Consider the following 23,504-nt stretch of genomic DNA (forward strand, 5'->3'; position numbering starts at 1 on the left):
CTTTACTCTGATTAAAAAAATGTAAAAAGCCAAGAAGAAGTAATGAGACATAACCTTATGGGGATTTCTCCTGGCAAATTCCATTCTCATTTACAACCTAGGACAACGACTTCCAGAAAGGCTCTGCTGCCCTAGTACCCAGATTGGGGAATGGAGAAATGCTGCCTCCTTGTGGCCGTTTCCCACAACAGCAGCTTTAAACCCACTGCGAAAAGTCACTAAATATTCACCAACTTGCAGTTCTGTAAATGACACCTGCCCTCCAATAAATTTCTGGGGTCAAAAATCGACGAAAAAATTGAAAAGAGGGCAACCTTCGAAGAAGACAATTTCAAGAGGTATATTGTACACACGGTTTTTTCTTTTAAGTGAAAAGAAAAAGGCATGGGAAAATGATAAAGTTTAGGAATTTTTAAAGATAGGCAAACGGAAATTACAAATACCTATCAGCTCACAGCAGTCAGAATGGCCATCAGCAAAAATGCTGCAAACAATACATGCTGAAGGGATTGTGGAGAAACGTGTACCCTGAGCTCTAAGGGGGACGTGGTAAGAACCATTCCTGTAAACACAATGGAGGTGCTTTGAAAAGGTAAACATTGAGCTACCAGTGAATCAAGCATACCATCTGCTGAGCCTATCACCTGAGAAAATGAGAATCAAAAAGTCACAGGCTGGCAAACCTGTACGCCAGCAATACTTACCATAGTCAACACATGGAAGCAACAAAAATGTCCATCAACAGAGGAATGCACCAAGAAGAAGTGGTCCATGTATACAACGGAATAGTACTCCAGTAAAAAATATAAATTAAATTTAAAAAACAAACAAATGTAAGGAGACATCAGCAACTGTGGGTTTCTCCGGGCACATTCCACTCTAATTTATAACCGAAGAACACCACTGGCTGGTAGGTCTGTTTCCCTAGTACCAGCGTGGGGAACGTAGAAAGGCTGCCGCCCTCTGGCCATTACCTGCAAAAGCAGGTTTAAAGCTTGAGTTAATGGTCACTTCATATGAACTAGTACTGCAGGGCTGTAAATGAAACCTGCCCTCAAAATGTCTTGAGGGAGGTAATGGCCAAAATATTTCAAAAGGTGACACATACTTCAAGTAAACACTTTGAAGAACTAAGCTCTAATCACAGCTGGAAAAATAAAAAGCACATGTCTTAAAGCTCAATTTCAACGCATTATGAGACACATGCAAATTCAACCACAAAGAGGTATCAGCTCAAACCAGTCAGAATAACCATCAGCAAAAAAACTACAAAGAATAAATGCTGAAGGTGCTGTGGAGAAGTGCATACCCTCAACTTTACGTGGGACGTAACCTGGAAAGAGCCACTAAAGAGAACAGAATGGAGGTGCCTTTAAAAGGTAAACATTGAGCTACCATATGATCCAACAGACCCATTCCTGGAACTATAACCTAAGAAGACAGAATTGGAAAGACACAGGCAGGCAAATCTGCATTGCATAGTATTACAATAGCCAAGATATGGAAGTAACCAAAAAGTCCACCGACAGATGGGTGGACAAAGAAGAACTGCTACATGTACACATGGAATATGAGCTAGCGAAAAAATGAAACAATGCCATTTGCAGCACCACAGATGAGTCTAGAAGTAATCACGCAACTTGTAGTAAGTGAGACAGCGAAAGACACATATCCTATCATATCACATACAGGTGTTACCTAAAAATTGAAGCAAACGAAGATATTTCCACAGAGAAAGGCAATCACAGATTCAGTACAAAAACTTATGCTTCGCCAAATGGAAAGGTGTGAGGATTGGATACACTACCATATTGAGGTTGACGGAGAGATACAAACACATGTGAAATATATAATCACCAAAGATCTATGGAATACCAAGGGAAGACTACTCAACATTGTGTCATAACCTACATGGGAAAAGGATCTGAAGAAGAATAGATATATGTATATGTGTGAAAGAAGCACATCTTGCACACCTAGAACAAACAAAACATTGTAATCAAGTTTGCTGTGATAAAAAATAAAAATTAAGTTAAAACTACGAACAAGAAGTAATGAGACATAAACTTAAAGGGCTTTTTCCTGGCACATTCCATTCTAATTTACAACCTAGAACACCACTTCCAGTAAGGCTCTGTTGCCCTAGTAACCAGATTTGGTAAAGGAGAAATGCTGCCGCCTTGTGGCCCATTCCCGCAAGAGCAGCTTTTAACCCACAGCTAATGGTCACTTAACATTCACAAGGACTCAGGGCTGTAAAGGACACCTGCCCTCAAAATTGTGCTGAGGTAGGGAATGGATAAAACAATTCAAAACAGGCAACATTTTCAAGAAGATAGTATGAAGAGGTAAGTTTTACTCACTCTCTTTTTAAAAAAAGGAAAATGGATAAAAGCTCAACCTCAGGAAGTATTAGACTCATGCAATCTAATCTACAAAAAGTTTTCAACTCACACCAGTCGACTGACCATCAGCAAAAAGCCTACAAACAATCAATGCTGAAGAGGTTTTAGAGAACTGTGTACCCTCTAGCTGCTGGTGAGATGTAAAGTGGTTAACAGCCAATAATGAGAACAGAAAGGAGCTGCGTTTAAAAGGAGAAATTGAGGTACCATTCAATCCAGCAGGCGCACCAATGGGCCTCTCACCTGAGAAGACCAGAATCAAGAAGACCCGGGCGGCAAAAGCTGCACTGCAGCCTTATTCACAATAGACAAGACAGTGAAGCAACCAAAATGTCCATCAACGGATGAAGGGATAAACAAGAAGTGGTCCATGTACACAATGAATACTAGCCATGGAAAACCATGAAACACTGCTCTTTGAGGCACCATAGATGATCTTGGAGATAATCACAGAACATGAGGGAAGTCGGAAAGCAAAAGTCCTATATCCTATGAAATCACTTATAGGCGTTATCTAATAACTGACACAAATGAACATATTTCCACAGGGAAAGGCAATCACAGACTTATAAAAAAAAACTATGCTTACCTAAAAGGAAAGGTGGGGGGAATGGATAAATGAAGATTAGCGTTACCATCTGTATACAAATTCATATTATATACATATATCAAAAAGACCGACCATATAGCAAGGGAGGTTGATGGAACACTCTGTAATAATTTACATGGGAAGAGGATCTCTACATAAATAGATATATATATAATGTGTAAATGAACCAGAGTGTGTACACCTTGGACAAACAACATTCGAACCATTACCCCAATGTAAAAAATTAAAACAACGAACTAGAAGTAATGAGACATAAACTTATGGGTGGTTTTCCTGGCACATTCCATTCAAATTTACAACCCAGGTAAACGACTTCCAGAACGGCTCTGCTGCCCTAGTACCCAGATTGGGGAATGGAGAAATGCTGCCTCCTTGTGGCCGTTTCCCACAACAGCAGCTTTAAACCCACTGCAAAAGGTCACTAAATATTCACCAATTCAGTTCTGTAAATGTCACCTGCCCTCCAAAAAATACTGAGGTCGAAAATCGACCAAAAAATTCAAGAGTGCAACCTTCCAAAAAGACAATTTGAAGAGGTAGATTGTACTCACACTTTTTTTTTTCTTTTTTCTTTTAACACAAAAGAAAAAGGCGTGGAAAAATGATGAATTTTAGGAATTTTTAAAGACATGTCAACCCAAATTACAAAAACCTATCAGCTCACACCAGTCAGAATGGCCCTCGACAAAAATGCTGCAAACAATAAATGCTGACGTGATTGTGGAGAAATGAGTACCCTCGATTCTAAGGGGGACGTGGTAAGAGCCACTAATGAAAGCACAATTGAGGTGCCTTGAAAAGGTAACATTGAGCTACCATACCAGTCAATCAATCATACCCACTGCTGGGTGTATCACCTGAGAATATGAAAATCCAAAAGTCACAGGCTGGCAATCCTGCACTCCAGCAATAGTTACCATAGGCAACACTTGGAAGCAACGAAAACGTCCATCAACAGAGGAATGCACCAAGAAGAAGTGGTCCATGTCCACAATGGAATATTAGCCATGGAAAACGTTGAAGCACTGCTCTTTGAGGCACCATACATGAGCCTGGAGATAATCACAAAACATGAAGTAGGACGGAAAGCAAAAGACCTATATCCTATAATATCACTTATGGCATTATGTAATAACTGACACAAATGAACATATTTCCAAAGAGAGAGACACTCACGGGCTTAGAAAACAAACTATGCTCATCTAAAAGGAAAGGAGGGGGGAATTGATAAATGAAGAATAGTGTTACTATACGTATACAAATACATATTATATACATGTATCAAAAAGACCGAACATATAGCAAGGGAGGTCTATGGAACACTGTAATATTTTACATGGGAAGAGGATCTGTACATTAATAGACGTAGATAATGTACAAATGAACCAGATTGTGTACACCTAGGAAAAACAATATTCTAATCTTTACTCTGATTAAAAAAATGTAAAAAGCCAAGAAGAAGTAATGAGACATAACCTTATGGGGATTTCTCCTGGCAAATTCCATTCTCATTTACAACCTAGGACAACGACTTCCAGAAAGGCTCTGCTGCCCTAGTACCCAGATTGGGGAATGGAGAAATGCTGCCTCCTTGTGGCCGTTTCCCACAACAGCAGCTTTAAACCCACTGCGAAAAGTCACTAAATATTCACCAACTTGCAGTTCTGTAAATGACACCTGCCCTCCAATAAATTTCTGGGGTCAAAAATCGACGAAAAAATTGAAAAGAGGGCAACCTTCGAAGAAGACAATTTCAAGAGGTATATTGTACACACGGTTTTTTCTTTTAAGTGAAAAGAAAAAGGCGTGGGAAAATGATAAAGTTTAGGAATTTTTAAAGATAGGCAAACGGAAATTACAAATACCTATCAGCTCACAGCAGTCAGAATGGCCATCAGCAAAAATGCTGCAAACAATACATGCTGAAGGGATTGTGGAGAAATGTGTACCCTGAGCTCTAAGGGGGACGTGGTAAGAACCATTCCTGTAAACACAATGGAGGTGCTTTGAAAAGGTAAACATTGAGCTACCAGTGAATCAAGCATACCATCTGCTGAGCCTATCACCTGAGAAAATGAGAATCAAAAAGTCACAGGCTGGCAAACCTGTACGCCAGCAATACTTACCATAGTCAACACATGGAAGCAACAAAAATGTCCATCAACAGAGGAATGCACCAAGAAGAAGTGGTCCATGTATACAACGGAATAGTACTCCAGTAAAAAATATAAATTAAATTTAAAAAACAAACAAATGTAAGGAGACATCAGCAACTGTGGGTTTCTCCGGGCACATTCCACTCTAATTTATAACCGAAGAACACCACTGGCTGGTAGGTCTGTTTCCCTAGTACCAGCGTGGGGAACGTAGAAAGGCTGCCGCCCTCTGGCCATTACCTGCAAAAGCAGGTTTAAAGCTTGAGTTAATGGTCACTTCATATGAACTAGTACTGCAGGGCTGTAAATGAAACCTGCCCTCAAAATGTCTTGAGGGAGGTAATGGCCAAAATATTTCAAAAGGTGACACATACTTCAAGTAAACACTTTGAAGAACTAAGCTCTAATCACAGCTGGAAAAATAAAAAGCACATGTCTTAAAGCTCAATTTCAACGCATTATGAGACACATGCAAATTCAACCACAAAGAGGTATCAGCTCAAACCAGTCAGAATAACCATCAGCAAAAAAACTACAAAGAATAAATGCTGAAGGTGCTGTGGAGAAGTGCATACCCTCAACTTTACGTGGGACGTAACCTGGAAAGAGCCACTAAAGAGAACAGAATGGAGGTGCCTTTAAAAGGTAAACATTGAGCTACCATATGATCCAACAGACCCATTCCTGGAACTATAACCTAAGAAGACAGAATTGGAAAGACACAGGCAGGCAAATCTGCATTGCATAGTATTACAATAGCCAAGATATGGAAGTAACCAAAAAGTCCACCGACAGATGGGTGGACAAAGAAGAACTGCTACATGTACACATGGAATATGAGCTAGCGAAAAAATGAAACAATGCCATTTGCAGCACCACAGATGAGTCTAGAAGTAATCACGCAACTTGTAGTAAGTGAGACAGCGAAAGACACATATCCTATCATATCACATACAGGTGTTACCTAAAAATTGAAGCAAACGAAGATATTTCCACAGAGAAAGGCAATCACAGATTCAGTACAAAAACTTATGCTTCGCCAAATGGAAAGGTGTGAGGATTGGATACACTACCATATTGAGGTTGACGGAGAGATACAAACACATGTGAAATATATAATCACCAAAGATCTACGGAATACCAAGGGAAGACTACTCAACATTGTGTCATAACCTACGTGGGAAAAGGATCTGAAGAAGAATAGATATATGTATATGTGTGAAAGAAGCACATCTTGCACACCTAGAACAAACAAAACATTGTAATCAAGTTTGCTGTGATAAAAAATAAAAATTAAGTTAAAACTACGAACAAGAAGTAATGAGACATAAACTTAAAGGGCTTTTTCCTGGCACATTCCATTCTAATTTACAACCTAGAACACCACTTCCAGTAAGGCTCTGTTGCCCTAGTAACCAGATTTGGTAAAGGAGAAATGCTGCCGCCTTGTGGCCCATTCCCGCAAGAGCAGCTTTTAACCCACAGCTAATGGTCACTTAACATTCACAAGGACTCAGGGCTGTAAAGGACACCTGCCCTCAAAATTGTGCTGAGGTAGGGAATGGATAAAACAATTCAAAACAGGCAACATTTTCAAGAAGATAGTATGAAGAGGTAAGTTTTACTCACTCTCTTTTTAAAAAAAGGAAAATGGATAAAAGCTCAACCTCAGGAAGTATTAGACTCATGCAATCTAATCTACAAAAAGTTTTCAACTCACACCAGTCGACTGACCATCAGCAAAAAGCCTACAAACAATCAATGCTGAAGAGGTTTTAGAGAACTCTGTACCCTCTAGCTGCTGGTGAGATGTAAAGTGGTTAACAGCCAATAATGAGAACAGAAAGGAGCTGCGTTTAAAAGGAGAAATTGAGGTACCATTCAATCCAGCAGGCGCACCAATGGGCCTCTCACCTGAGAAGACCAGAATCAAGAAGACCCGGGCTGCAAAAGCTGCACTGCAGCCTTATTCACAATAGACAAGACAGTGAAGCAACCAAAATGTCCATCAACGGATGAAGGGATAAACAAGAAGTGGTCCATGTACACAATGAATACTAGCCATGGAAAACCATGAAACACTGCTCTTTGAGGCACCATAGATGATCTTGGAGATAATCACAGAACATGAGGGAAGTCGGAAAGCAAAAGTCCTATATCCTATGAAATCACTTATAGGCGTTATCTAATAACTGACACAAATGAACATATTTCCACAGGGAAAGGCAATCACAGACTTATAAAAAAAAACTATGCTTACCTAAAAGGAAAGGTGGGGGGAATGGATAAATGAAGATTAGCGTTACCATCTGTATACAAATTCATATTATATACATATATCAAAAAGACCGACCATATAGCAAGGGAGGTTGATGGAACACTCTGTAATAATTTACATGGGAAGAGGATCTCTACATAAATAGATATATATATAATGTGTAAATGAACCAGAGTGTGTACACCTTGGACAAACAACATTCGAACCATTACCCCAATGTAAAAAATTAAAACAACGAACTAGAAGTAATGAGACATAAACTTATGGGTGGTTTTCCTGGCACATTCCATTCAAATTTACAACCCAGGTAAACGACTTCCAGAACGGCTCTGCTGCCCTAGTACCCAGATTGGGGAATGGAGAAATGCTGCCTCCTTGTGGCCGTTTCCCACAACAGCAGCTTTAAACCCACTGCAAAAGGTCACTAAATATTCACCAATTCAGTTCTGTAAATGTCACCTGCCCTCCAAAAAATACTGAGGTCGAAAATCGACCAAAAAATTCAAGAGTGCAACCTTCCAAAAAGACAATTTGAAGAGGTAGATTGTACTCACACTTTTTTTTTTCTTTTTTCTTTTAACACAAAAGAAAAAGGCGTGGAAAAATGATGAATTTTAGGAATTTTTAAAGACATGTCAACCCAAATTACAAAAACCTATCAGCTCACACCAGTCAGAATGGCCCTCGACAAAAATGCTGCAAACAATAAATGCTGACGTGATTGTGGAGAAATGAGTACCCTCGATTCTAAGGGGGACGTGGTAAGAGCCACTAATGAAAGCACAATTGAGGTGCCTTGAAAAGGTAACATTGAGCTACCATACCAGTCAATCAATCCTACCCACTGCTGGGTGTATCACCTGAGAATATGAAAATCCAAAAGTCACAGGCTGGCAATCCTGCACTCCAGCAATAGTTACCATAGGCAACACTTGGAAGCAACGAAAACGTCCATCAACAGAGGAATGCACCAAGAAGAAGTGGTCCATGTCCACAATGGAATATTAGCCATGGAAAACGTTGAAGCACTGCTCTTTGAGGCACCATACATGAGCCTGGAGATAATCACAAAACATGAAGTAGGACGGAAAGCAAAAGACCTATATCCTATAATATCACTTATGGCATTATGTAATAACTGACACAAATGAACATATTTCCAAAGAGAGAGACACTCACGGGCTTAGAAAACAAACTATGCTCATCTAAAAGGAAAGGAGGGGGGAATTGATAAATGAAGAATAGTGTTACTATACGTATACAAATACATATTATATACATGTATCAAAAAGACCGAACATATAGCAAGGGAGGTCTATGGAACACTGTAATATTTTACATGGGAAGAGGATCTGTACATTAATAGACGTAGATAATGTACAAATGAACCAGATTGTGTACACCTAGGAAAAACAATATTCTAATCTTTACTCTGATTAAAAAAATGTAAAAAGCCAAGAAGAAGTAATGAGACATAACCTTATGGGGATTTCTCCAGGCAAATTCCATTCTCATTTACAACCTAGGACAACGACTTCCAGAAAGGCTCTGCTGCCCTAGTACCCAGATTGGGGAATGGAGAAATGCTGCCTCCTTGTGGCCGTTTCCCACAACAGCAGCTTTAAACCCACTGCGAAAGGTCACTAAATATTCACCAACTTGCAGTTCTGTAAATGACACCTGCCCTCCAAAAAATTTCTGGGGTCAAAAATCGACGAAAAAATTGAAAAGAGGGCAACCTTCGAAGAAGACAATTTCAAGAGGTATATTGTACACACGGTTTTTTCTTTTAAGTGAAAAGAAAAAGGCGTGGGAAAATGATAAAGTTTAGGAATTTTTAAAGATAGGCAAACGGAAATTACAAATACCTATCAGCTCACAGCAGTCAGAATGGCCATCAGCAAAAATGCTGCAAACAATACATGCTGAAGGGATTGTGGAGAAATGTGTACCCTGAGCTCTAAGGGGGACGTGGTAAGAACCATTCCTGTAAACACAATGGAGGTGCTTTGAAAAGGTAAACATTGAGCTACCAGTGAATCAAGCATACCATCTGCTGAGCCTATCACCTGAGAAAATGAGAATCAAAAAGTCACAGGCTGGCAAACCTGTACGCCAGCAATACTTACCATAGTCAACACATGGAAGCAACAAAAATGTCCATCAACAGAGGAATGCACCAAGAAGAAGTGGTCCATGTATACAACGGAATAGTACTCCAGTAAAAAATGTAAATTAAATTTAAAAAACAAACAAATGTAAGGAGACATCAGCAACTGTGGGTTTCTCCGGGCACATTCCACTCTAATTTATAACCGAAGAACACCACTGGCTGGTAGGTCTGTTTCCCTAGTACCAGCGTGGGGAACGTAGAAAGGCTGCCGCCCTCTGGCCGTTACCTGCAAAAGCAGGTTTAAAGCTTGAGTTAATGGTCACTTCATATGAACTAGTACTGCAGGGCTGTAAATGAAACCTGCCCTCAAAATGTCTTGAGGGAGGTAATGGCCAAACTATTTCAAAAGGTGACACATACTTCAAGTAAACACTTTGAAGAACTAAGCTCTAATCACAGCTGGAAAAATAAAAAGCACATGTCTTAAAGCTCAATTTCAACGCATTATGAGACACATGCAAATTCAACCACAAAGAGGTATCAGCTCAAACCAGTCAGAATAACCATCAGCAAAAAAACTACAAAGAATAAATGCTGAAGGTGCTGTGGAGAAGTGCATACCCTCAACTTTACGTGGGACGTAACCTGGAAAGAGCCACTAAAGAGAACAGAATGGAGGTGCCTTTAAAAGGTAAACATTGAGCTACCATATGATCCAACAGACCCATTCCTGGAACTATAACCTAAGAAGACAGAATTGGAAAGACACAGGCAGGCAAATCTGCATTGCATAGTATTACAATAGCCAAGATATGGAAGTAACCAAAAAGTCCACCGACAGATGGGTGGACAAAGAAGAACTGCTACATGTACACATGGAATATGAGCTAGCGAAAAAATGAAACAATGCCATTTGCAGCACCACAGATGAGTCTAGAAGTAATCACGCAACTTGTAGTAAGTGAGACAGCGAAAGACACATATCCTATCATATCACATACAGGTGTTACCTAAAAATTGAAGCAAACGAAGATATTTCCACAGAGAAAGGCAATCACAGATTCAGTACAAAAACTTATGCTTCGCCAAATGGAAAGGTGTGAGGATTGGATACACTACCATATTGAGGTTGACGGAGAGATACAAACACATGTGAAATATATAATCACCAAAGATCTACGGAATACCAAGGGAAGACTACTCAACATTGTGTCATAACCTACATGGGAAAAGGATCTGAAGAAGAATAGATATATGTATATGTGTGAAAGAAGCACATCTTGCACACCTAGAACAAACAAAACATTGTAATCAAGTTTGCTGTGATAAAAAATAAAAATTAAGTTAAAACTACGAACAAGAAGTAATGAGACATAAACTTAAAGGGCTTTTTCCTGGCACATTCCATTCTAATTTACAACCTAGAACACCACTTCCAGTAAGGCTCTGTTGCCCTAGTAACCACATTTGGTAAAGGAGAAATGCTGCCGCCTTGTGGCCCATTCCCGCAAGAGCAGCTTTTAACCCACAGCTAATGGTCACTTAACATTCACAAGGACTCAGGGCTGTAAAGGACACCTGCCCTCAAAATTGTGCTGAGGTAGGGAATGGATAAAACAATTCAAAACAGGCAACATTTTCAAGAAGATAGTATGAAGAGGTAAGTTTTACTCACTCTCTTTTTAAAAAAAGGAAAATGGATAAAAGCTCAACCTCAGGAAGTATTAGACTCATGCAATCTAATCTACAAAAAGTTTTCAACTCACACCAGTCGACTGACCATCAGCAAAAAGCCTACAAACAATCAATGCTGAAGAGGTTTTAGAGAACTCTGTACCCTCTAGCTGCTGGTGAGATGTAAAGTGGTTAACAGCCAATAATGAGAACAGAAAGGAGCTGCGTTTAAAAGGAGAAATTGAGGTACCATTCAATCCAGCAGGCGCACCAATGGGCCTCTCACCTGAGAAGACCAGAATCAAGAAGACCCGGGCTGCAAAAGCTGCACTGCAGCCTTATTCACAATAGACAAGACAGTGAAGCAACCAAAATGTCCATCAACGGATGAAGGGATAAACAAGAAGTGGTCCATGTACACAATGAATACTAGCCATGGAAAACCATGAAACACTGCTCTTTGAGGCACCATAGATGATCTTGGAGATAATCACAGAACATGAGGGAAGTCGGAAAGCAAAAGTCCTATATCCTATGAAATCACTTATAGGCGTTATCTAATAACTGACACAAATGAACATATTTCCACAGGGAAAGGCAATCACAGACTTATAAAAAAAAACTATGCTTACCTAAAAGGAAAGGTGGGGGGAATGGATAAATGAAGATTAGCGTTACCATCTGTATACAAATTCATATTATATACATATATCAAAAAGACCGACCATATAGCAAGGGAGGTTGATGGAACACTCTGTAATAATTTACATGGGAAGAGGATCTCTACATAAATAGATATATATATAATGTGTAAATGAACCAGAGTGTGTACACCTTGGACAAACAACATTCGAACCATTACCCCAATGTAAAAAATTAAAACAACGAACTAGAAGTAATGAGACATAAACTTATGGGTGGTTTTCCTGGCACATTCCATTCAAATTTACAACCCAGGTAAACGACTTCCAGAACGGCTCTGCTGCCCTAGTACCCAGATTGGGGAATGGAGAAATGCTGCCTCCTTGTGGCCGTTTCCCACAACAGCAGCTTTAAACCCACTGCAAAAGGTCACTAAATATTCACCAATTCAGTTCTGTAAATGTCACCTGCCCTCCAAAAAATACTGAGGTCGAAAATCGACCAAAAAATTCAAGAGTGCAACCTTCCAAAAAGACAATTTGAAGAGGTAGATTGTACTCACACTTTTTTTTTTCTTTTTTCTTTTAACACAAAAGAAAAAGGCGTGGAAAAATGATGAATTTTAGGAATTTTTAAAGACATGTCAACCCAAATTACAAAAACCTATCAGCTCACACCAGTCAGAATGGCCCTCGACAAAAATGCTGCAAACAATAAATGCTGACGTGATTGTGGAGAAATGAGTACCCTCGATTCTAAGGGGGACGTGGTAAGAGCCACTAATGAAAGCACAATTGAGGTGCCTTGAAAAGGTAACATTGAGCTACCATACCAGTCAATCAATCATACCCACTGCTGGGTGTATCACCTGAGAATATGAAAATCCAAAAGTCACAGGCTGGCAATCCTGCACTCCAGCAATAGTTACCATAGGCAACACTTGGAAGCAACGAAAACGTCCATCAACAGAGGAATGCACCAAGAAGAAGTGGTCCATGTCCACAATGGAATATTAGCCATGGAAAACGTTGAAGCACTGCTCTTTGAGGCACCATACATGAGCCTGGAGATAATCACAAAACATGAAGTAGGACGGAAAGCAAAAGACCTATATCCTATAATATCACTTATGGCATTATGTAATAACTGACACAAATGAACATATTTCCAAAGAGAGAGACACTCACGGGCTTAGAAAACAAACTATGCTCATCTAAAAGGAAAGGAGGGGGGAATTGATAAATGAAGAATAGTGTTACTATACGTATACAAATACATATTATATACATGTATCAAAAAGACCGAACATATAGCAAGGGAGGTCTATGGAACACTGTAATATTTTACATGGGAAGAGGATCTGTACATTAATAGACGTAGATAATGTACAAATGAACCAGATTGTGTACACCTAGGAAAAACAATATTCTAATCTTTACTCTGATTAAAAAAATGTAAAAAGCCAAGAAGAAGTAATGAGACATAACCTTATGGGGATTTCTCCAGGCAAATTCCATTCTCATTTACAACCTAGGACAACGACTTCCAGAAAGGCTCTGCTGCCCTAGTACCCAGATTGGGGAATGGAGAAATGCTGCCTCCTTGTGGCCGTTTCCCACAACAGCAGCTTTAAACCCACTGCGAAAGGTCACTAAATATTCACCAACTTGCAGTTCTGTAAATGACACCTGCCCTCCAAAAAATTTCTGGGGTCAAAAATCGACGAAAAAATTGAAAAGAGGGCAACCTTCGAAGAAGACAATTTCAAGAGGTATATTGTACACACGGTTTTTTCTTTTAAGTGAAAAGAAAAAGGCGTGGGAAAATGATAAAGTTTAGGAATTTTTAAAGATAGGCAAACGGAAATTACAAATACCTATCAGCTCACAGCAGTCAGAATGGCCATCAGCAAAAATGCTGCAAACAATACATGCTGAAGGGATTGTGGAGAAATGTGTACCCTGAGCTCTAAGGGGGACGTGGTAAGAACCATTCCTGTAAACACAATGGAGGTGCTTTGAAAAGGTAAACATTGAGCTACCAGTGAATCAAGCATACCATCTGCTGAGCCTATCACCTGAGAAAATGAGAATCAAAAAGTCACAGGCTGGCAAACCTGTACGCCAGCAATACTTACCATAGTCAACACATGGAAGCAACAAAAATGTCCATCAACAGAGGAATGCACCAAGAAGAAGTGGTCCATGTATACAACGGAATAGTACTCCAGTAAAAAATGTAAATTAAATTTAAAAAACAAACAAATGTAAGGAGACATCAGCAACTGTGGGTTTCTCCGGGCACATTCCACTCTAATTTATAACCGAAGAACACCACTGGCTGGTAGGTCTGTTTCCCTAGTACCAGCGTGGGGAACGTAGAAAGGCTGCCGCCCTCTGGCCGTTACCTGCAAAAGCAGGTTTAAAGCTTGAGTTAATGGTCACTTCATATGAACTAGTACTGCAGGGCTGTAAATGAAACCTGCCCTCAAAATGTCTTGAGGGAGGTAATGGCCAAACTATTTCAAAAGGTGACACATACTTCAAGTAAACACTTTGAAGAACTAAGCTCTAATCACAGCTGGAAAAATAAAAAGCACATGTCTTAAAGCTCAATTTCAACGCATTATGAGACACATGCAAATTCAACCACAAAGAGGTATCAGCTCAAACCAGTCAGAATAACCATCAGCAAAAAAACTACAAAGAATAAATGCTGAAGGTGCTGTGGAGAAGTGCATACCCTCAACTTTACGTGGGACGTAACCTGGAAAGAGCCACTAAAGAGAACAGAATGGAGGTGCCTTTAAAAGGTAAACATTGAGCTACCATATGATCCAACAGACCCATTCCTGGAACTATAACCTAAGAAGACAGAATTGGAAAGACACAGGCAGGCAAATCTGCATTGCATAGTATTACAATAGCCAAGATATGGAAGTAACCAAAAAGTCCACCGACAGATGGGTGGACAAAGAAGAACTGCTACATGTACACATGGAATATGAGCTAGCGAAAAAATGAAACAATGCCATTTGCAGCACCACAGATGAGTCTAGAAGTAATCACGCAACTTGTAGTAAGTGAGACAGCGAAAGACACATATCCTATCATATCACATACAGGTGTTACCTAAAAATTGAAGCAAACGAAGATATTTCCACAGAGAAAGGCAATCACAGATTCAGTACAAAAACTTATGCTTCGCCAAATGGAAAGGTGTGAGGATTGGATACACTACCATATTGAGGTTGAAGGAGAGATACAAACACATGTGAAATATATAATCACCAAAGATCTACGGAATACCAAGGGAAGACTACTCAACATTGTGTCATAACCTACATGGGAAAAGGATCTGAAGAAGAATAGATATATGTATATGTGTGAAAGAAGCACATCTTGCACACCGAGAACAAACAAAACATTGTAATCAAGTTTGCTGTGATAAAAAATGAAAATTAAGTTAAAACTACGAACAAGAAGTAATGAGACATAAACTTAAAGGGCTTTTTCCTGGCACATTCCATTCTAATTTACAACCTAGAACACCACTTCCAGTAAGGCTCTGTTGCCCTAGTAACCACATTTGGTAAAGGAGAAATGCTGCCGCCTTGTGGCCCATTCCCGCAAGAGCAGCTTTTAACCCACAGCTAATGGTCACTTAACATTCACAAGGACTCAGGGCTGTAAAGGACACCTGCCCTCAAAATTGTGCTGAGGTAGGGAATGGATAAAGCAATTCAAAACAGGCAACATTTTCAAGAAGATAGTATGAAGAGGTAAGTTTTACTCACTCTCTTTTTAAAAAAAGGAAAATGGATAAAAGCTCAACCTCAGGAAGTATTAGACTCATGCAATCTAATCTACAAAAAGTTTTCAACTCACACCAGTCGACTGACCATCAGCAAAAAGCCTACAAACAATCAATGCTGAAGAGGTTTTAGAGAACTCTGTACCCTCTAGCTGCTGGTGAGATGTAAAGTGGTTAACAGCCAATAATGAGAACAGAAAGGAGCTGCGTTTAAAAGGAGAAATTGAGGTACCATTCAATCCAGCAGGCGCACCAATGGGCCTCTCACCTGAGAAGACCAGAATCAAGAAGACCCGGGCTGCAAAAGCTGCACTGCAGCCTTATTCACAATAGACAAGACAGTGAAGCAACCAAAATGTCCATCAATGGATGAAGGGATAAACAAGAAGTGGTCCATGTACACAATGAATACTAGCCATGGAAAACCATGAAACACTGCTCTTTGAGGCACCATAGATGATCTTGGAGATAATCACAGAACATGAGGGAAGTCAGAAAGCAAAAGTCCTATATCCTATGAAATCACTTATAGGCGTTATCTAATAACTGACACAAATGAACATATTTCCACAGGGAAAGGCAATCACAGACTTATAAAAAAAAACTATGCTTACCTAAAAGGAAAGGTGGGGGGAATGGATAAATGAAGATTAGCGTTACCATCTGTATACAAATTCATATTATATACATATATCAAAAAGACCGACCATATAGCAAGGGAGGTTGATGGAACACTCTGTAATAATTTACATGGGAAGAGGATCTCTACATAAATAGATATATATATAATGTGTAAATGAACCAGAGTGTGTACACCTTGGACAAACAACATTCAAACCATTACCCCAATGTAAAAAATTAAAACAACGAACTAGAAGTAATGAGACATAAACTTATGGGTGGTTTTCCTGGCACATTCCATTCAAATTTACAACCCAGGTAAACGACTTCCAGAACGGCTCTGCTGCCCTAGTACCCAGATTGGGGAATGGAGAAATGCTGCCTCCTTGTGGCCGTTTCCCACAACAGCAGCTTTAAACCCACTGCAAAAGGTCACTAAATATTCACCAATTCAGTTCTGTAAATGTCACCTGCCCTCCAAAAAATACTGAGGTCGAAAATCGACCAAAAAATTCAAGAGTGCAACCTTCCAAAAAGACAATTTGAAGAGGTAGATTGTACTCACACTTTTTTTTTTCTTTTTTCTTTTAACACAAAAGAAAAAGGCGTGGAAAAATGATGAATTTTAGGAATTTTTAAAGACATGTCAACCCAAATTACAAAAACCTATCAGCTCACAGCAGTCAGAATGGCCCTCGACAAAAATGCTGCAAACAATAAATGCTGACGTGATTGTGGAGAAATGAGTACCCTCGATTCTAAGGGGGACGTGGTAAGAGCCACTAATGAAAGCACAATTGAGGTGCCTTGAAAAGGTAACATTGAGCTACCATACCAGTCAATCAATCATACCCACTGCTGGGTGTATCACCTGAGAATATGAAAATCCAAAAGTCACAGGCTGGCAATCCTGCACTCCAGCAATAGTTACCATAGGCAACACTTGGAAGCAACGAAAACGTCCATCAACAGAGGAATGCACCAAGAAGAAGTGGTCCATGTCCACAATGGAATATTAGCCATGGAAAACGTTGAAGCACTGCTCTTTGAGGCACCATACATGAGCCTGGAGATAATCACAAAACATGAAGTAGGACGGAAAGCAAAAGACCTATATCCTATAATATCACTTATGGCATTATGTAATAACTGACACAAATGAACATATTTCCAAAGAGAGAGACACTCACGGGCTTAGAAAACAAACTATGCTCATCTAAAAGGAAAGGAGGGGGGAATTGATAAATGAAGAATAGTGTTACTATACGTATACAAATACATATTATATACATGTATCAAAAAGACCGAACATATAGCAAGGGAGGTCTATGGAACACTGTAATATTTTACATGGGAAGAGGATCTGTACATTAATAGACGTAGATAATGTACAAATGAACCAGATTGTGTACACCTAGGAAAAACAATATTCTAATCTTTACTCTGATTAAAAAAATGTAAAAAGCCAAGAAGAAGTAATGAGACATAACCTTATGGGGATTTCTCCTGGCAAATTCCATTCTCATTTACAACCTAGGACAACGACTTCCAGAAAGGCTCTGCTGCCCTAGTACCCAGATTGGGGAATGGAGAAATGCTGCCTCCTTGTGGCCGTTTCCCACAACAGCAGCTTTAAACCCACTGCGAAAGGTCACTAAATATTCACCAACTTGCAGTTCTGTAAATGACACCTGCCCTCCAAAAAATTTCTGGGGTCAAAAATCGACGAAAAAATTGAAAAGAGGGCAACCTTCGAAGAAGACAATTTCAAGAGGTATATTGTACACACGGTTTTTTCTTTTAAGTGAAAAGAAAAAGGCGTGGGAAAATGATAAAGTTTAGGAATTTTTAAAGATAGGCAAACGGAAATTACAAATACCTATCAGCTCACAGCAGTCAGAATGGCCATCAGCAAAAATGCTGCAAACAATACATGCTGAAGGGATTGTGGAGAAATGTGTACCCTGAGCTCTAAGGGGGACGTGGTAAGAACCATTCCTGTAAACACAATGGAGGTGCTTTGAAAAGGTAAACATTGAGCTACCAGTGAATCAAGCATACCATCTGCTGAGCCTATCACCTGAGAAAATGAGAATCAAAAAGTCACAGGCTGGCAAACCTGTACGCCAGCAATACTTACCATAGTCAACACATGGAAGCAACAAAAATGTCCATCAACAGAGGAATGCACCAAGAAGAAGTGGTCCATGTATACAACGGAATAGTACTCCAGTAAAAAATGTAAATTAAATTTAAAAAACAAACAAATGTAAGGAGACATCAGCAACTGTGGGTTTCTCCGGGCACATTCCACTCTAATTTATAACCGAAGAACACCACTGGCTGGTAGGTCTGTTTCCCTAGTAGCAGTGTGGGGAACGTAGAAAGGCTGCCGCCCTCTGGCCGTTACCTGCAAAAGCAGGTTTAAAGCTTGAGTTAATGGTCACTTCATATGAACTAGTACTGCAGGGCTGTAAATGAAACCTGCCCTCAAAATGTCTTGAGGGAGGTAATGGCCAAAATATTTCAAAAGGTGACACATACTTCAAGTAAACACTTTGAAGAACTAAGCTCTAATCACAGCTGGAAAAATAAAAAGCACATGTCTTAAAGCTCAATTTCAACGCATTATGAGACACATGCAAATTCAACCACAAAGAGGTATCAGCTCAAACCAGTCAGAATAACCATCAGCAAAAAAACTACAAAGAATAAATGCTGAAGGTGCTGTGGAGAAGTGCATACCCTCAACTTTACGTGGGACGTAACCTGGAAAGAGCCACTAAAGAGAACAGAATGGAGGTGCCTTTAAAAGGTAAACATTGAGCTACCATATGATCCAACAGACCCATTCCTGGAACTATAACCTAAGAAGACAGAATTGGAAAGACACAGGCAGGCAAATCTGCATTGCATAGTATTACAATAGCCAAGATATGGAAGTAACCAAAAAGTCCACTGACAGATGGGTGGACAAAGAAGAACTGCTACATGTACACATGGAATATGAGCTAGCGAAAAAATGAAACAATGCCATTTGCAGCACCACAGATGAGTCTAGAAGTAATCACGCAACTTGTAGTAAGTGAGACAGCGAAAGACACATATCCTATCATATCACATACAGGTGTTACCTAAAAATTGAAGCAAACGAAGATATTTCCACAGAGAAAGGCAATCACAGATTCAGTACAAAAACTTATGCTTCGCCAAATGGAAAGGTGTGAGGATTGGATACACTACCATATTGAGGTTGACGGAGAGATACAAACACATGTGAAATATATAATCACCAAAGATCTACGGAATACCAAGGGAAGACTACTCAACATTGTGTCATAACCTACATGGGAAAAGGATCTGAAGAAGAATAGATATATGTATATGTGTGAAAGAAGCACATCTTGCACACCGAGAACAAACAAAACATTGTAATCAAGTTTGCTGTGATAAAAAATGAAAATTAACTTAAAAATACGAACAAGAAGTAATGAGACATAAACTTAAAGGGCTTTTTCCTGGCACATTCCATTCTAATTTACAACCTAGAACACCACTTCCAGTAAGGCTCTGTTGCCCTAGTAACCACATTTGGTAAAGGAGAAATGCTGCCGCCTTGTGGCCCATTCCCGCAAGAGCAGCTTTTAACCCACAGCTAATGGTCACTTAACATTCACAAGGACTCAGGGCTGTAAAGGACACCTGCCCTCAAAATTGTGCTGAGGTAGGGAATGGATAAAACAATTCAAAACAGGCAACATTTTCAAGAAGATAGTATGAAGAGGTAAGTTTTACTCACTCTCTTTTTAAAAAAAGGAAAATGGATAAAAGCTCAACCTCAGGAAGTATTAGACTCATGCAATCTAATCTACAAAAAGTTTTCAACTCACACCAGTCGACTGACCATCAGCAAAAAGCCTACAAACAATCAATGCTGAAGAGGTTTTAGAGAACTCTGTACCCTCTAGCTGCTGGTGAGATGTAAAGTGGTTAACAGCCAATAATGAGAACAGAAAGGAGCTGCGTTTAAAAGGAGAAATTGAGGTACCATTCAATCCAGCAGGCGCACCAATGGGCCTCTCACCTGAGAAGACCAGAATCAAGAAGACCCGGGCTGCAAAAGCTGCACTGCAGCCTTATTCACAATAGACAAGACAGTGAAGCAACCAAAATGTCCATCAACGGATGAAGGGATAAACAAGAAGTGGTCCATGTACACAATGAATACTAGCCATGGAAAACCATGAAACACTGCTCTTTGAGGCACCATAGATGATCTTGGAGATAATCACAGAACATGAGGGAAGTCGGAAAGCAAAAGTCCTATATCCTATGAAATCACTTATAGGCGTTATCTAATAACTGACACAAATGAACATATTTCCACAGGGAAAGGCAATCACAGACTTATAAAAAAAAACTATGCTTACCTAAAAGGAAAGGTGGGGGGAATGGATAAATGAAGATTAGCGTTACCATCTGTATACAAATTCATATTATATACATATATCAAAAAGACCGACCATATAGCAAGGGAGGTTGATGGAACACTCTGTAATAATTTACATGGGAAGAGGATCTCTACATAAATAGATATATATATAATGTGTAAATGAACCACAGTGTGTACACCTTGGACAAACAACATTCGAACCATTACCCCAATGTAAAAAATTAAAACAACGAACTAGAAGTAATGAGACATAAACTTATGGGTGGTTTTCCTGGCACATTCCATTCAAATTTACAACCCAGGTAAACGACTTCCAGAACGGCTCTGCTGCCCTAGTACCCAGATTCGGGAATGGAGAAATGCTGCCTCCTTGTGGCCGTTTCCCACAACAGCAGCTTTAAACCCACTGCAAAAGGTCACTAAATATTCACCAATTCAGTTCTGTAAATGTCACCTGCCCTCCAAAAAATACTGAGGTCGAAAATCGACCACAAAATTCAAGAGTGCAACCTTCCAAAAAGACAATTTGAAGAGGTAGATTGTACTCACACTTTTTTTTTTCTTTTTTCTTTTAACACAAAAGAAAAAGGCGTGGAAAAATGATGAATTTTAGGAATTTTTAAAGACATGTCAACCCAAATTACAAAAACCTATCAGCTCACACCAGTCAGAATGGCCCTCGACAAAAATGCTGCAAACAATAAATGCTGACGTGATTGTGGAGAAATGAGTACCCTCGATTCTAAGGGGGACGTGGTAAGAGCCACTAATGAAAGCACAATTGAGGTGCCTTGAAAAGGTAACATTGAGCTACCATACCAGTCAATCAATCATACCCACTGCTGGGTGTATCACCTGAGAATATGAAAATCCAAAAGTCACAGGCTGACAATCCTGCACTCCAGCAATAGTTACCATAGGCAACACTTGGAAGCAACGAAAACGTCCATCAACAGAGGAATGCACCAAGAAGAAGTGGTCCATGTCCACAATGGAATATTAGCCATGGAAAACGTTGAAGCACTGCTCTTTGAGGCACCATACATGAGCCTGGAGATAATCACAAAACATGAAGTAGGACGGAAAGCAAAAGACCTATATCCTATAATATCACTTATGGCATTATGTAATAACTGACACAAATGAACATATTTCCAAAGAGAAAGACACTCACGGGCTTAGAAAACAAACTATGCTCATCTAAAAGGAAAGGAGGGGGGAATTGATAAATGAAGAATAGTGTTACTATACGTATACAAATACATATTATATACATGTATCAAAAAGACCGAACATATAGCAAGGGAGGTCTATGGAACACTGTAATATTTTACATGGGAAGAGGATCTGTACATTAATAGACGTAGATAATGTACAAATGAACCAGATTGTGTACACCTAGGAAAAACAATATTCTAATCTTTACTCTGATTAAAAAAATGTAAAAACCCAAGAAGAAGTAATGAGACATAAACTTATGGGGATTTCTCCTGGCAAATTCCATTCTCATTTACAACCTAGGACAACGACTTCCAGAAAGGCTCTGCTGCATTAGTACGCAGATTGGGGAATGGAGAAATGCTGCCTCCTTGTGGCCATTTCCCACAACAGCAGCTTTAAACCCACTGCGAAAGGTCACTAAATATTCACCAACTTGCAGTTCTGTAAATGACACCTGCCCTCCAAAAAATTTCTGGGGTCAAAAATCGACGAAAAAATTGAAAAGAGGGCAACCTTCGAAGAAGACAATTTCAAGAGGTATATTGTACACATGGTTTTTTCTTTTAAGTGAAAAGAAAAAGGCGTGGGAAAATGATAAAGTTTAGGAATTTTTAAAGATAGGCAAACGGAAATTACAAATACCTATCAGCTCACAGCAGTCAGAATGGCCATCAGCAAAAATGCTGCAAACAATACATGCTGAAGGGATTGTGGAGAAATGTGTACCCTGAGCTCTAAGGGGGACGTGGTAAGAACCATTCCTGTAAACACAATGGAGGTGCTTTGAAAAGGTAAACATTGAGCTACCAGTGAATCAAGCATACCATCTGCTGAGCCTATCACCTGAGAAAATGAGAATCAAAAAGTCACAGGCTGGCAAACCTGTACGCCAGCAATACTTACCATAGTCAACACATGGAAGCAACAAAAATGTCCATCAACAGAGGAATGCACCAAGAAGAAGTGGTCCATGTATACAACGGAATAGTACTCCAGTAAAAAATGTAAATTAAATTTAAAAAACAAACAAATGTAAGGAGACATCAGCAACTGTGGGTTTCTCCGGGCACATTCCACTCTAATTTATAACCGAAGAACACCACTGGCTGGTAGGTCTGTTTCCCTAGTACCAGCGTGGGGAACGTAGAAAGGCTGCCGCCCTCTGGCCGTTACCTGCAAAAGCAGGTTTAAAGCTTGAGTTAATGGTCACTTCATATGAACTAGTACTGCAGGGCTGTAAATGAAACCTGCCCTCAAAATGTCTTGAGGGAGGTAATGGCCAAACTATTTCAAAAGGTGACACATACTTCAAGTAAACACTTTGAAGAACTAAGCTCTAATCACAGCTGGAAAAATAAAAAGCACATGTCTTAAAGCTCAATTTCAACGCATTATGAGACACATGCAAATTCAACCACAAAGAGGTATCAGCTCAAACCAGTCAGAATAACCATCAGCAAAAAAACTACAAAGAATAAATGCTGAAGGTGCTGTGGAGAAGTGCATACCCTCAACTTT

This window comes from Eubalaena glacialis, chromosome 8, assembly GCF_028564815.1.
Source record: "Eubalaena glacialis isolate mEubGla1 chromosome 8, mEubGla1.1.hap2.+ XY, whole genome shotgun sequence".
NCBI classification, from domain to species: domain Eukaryota; kingdom Metazoa; phylum Chordata; class Mammalia; order Artiodactyla; family Balaenidae; genus Eubalaena; species Eubalaena glacialis.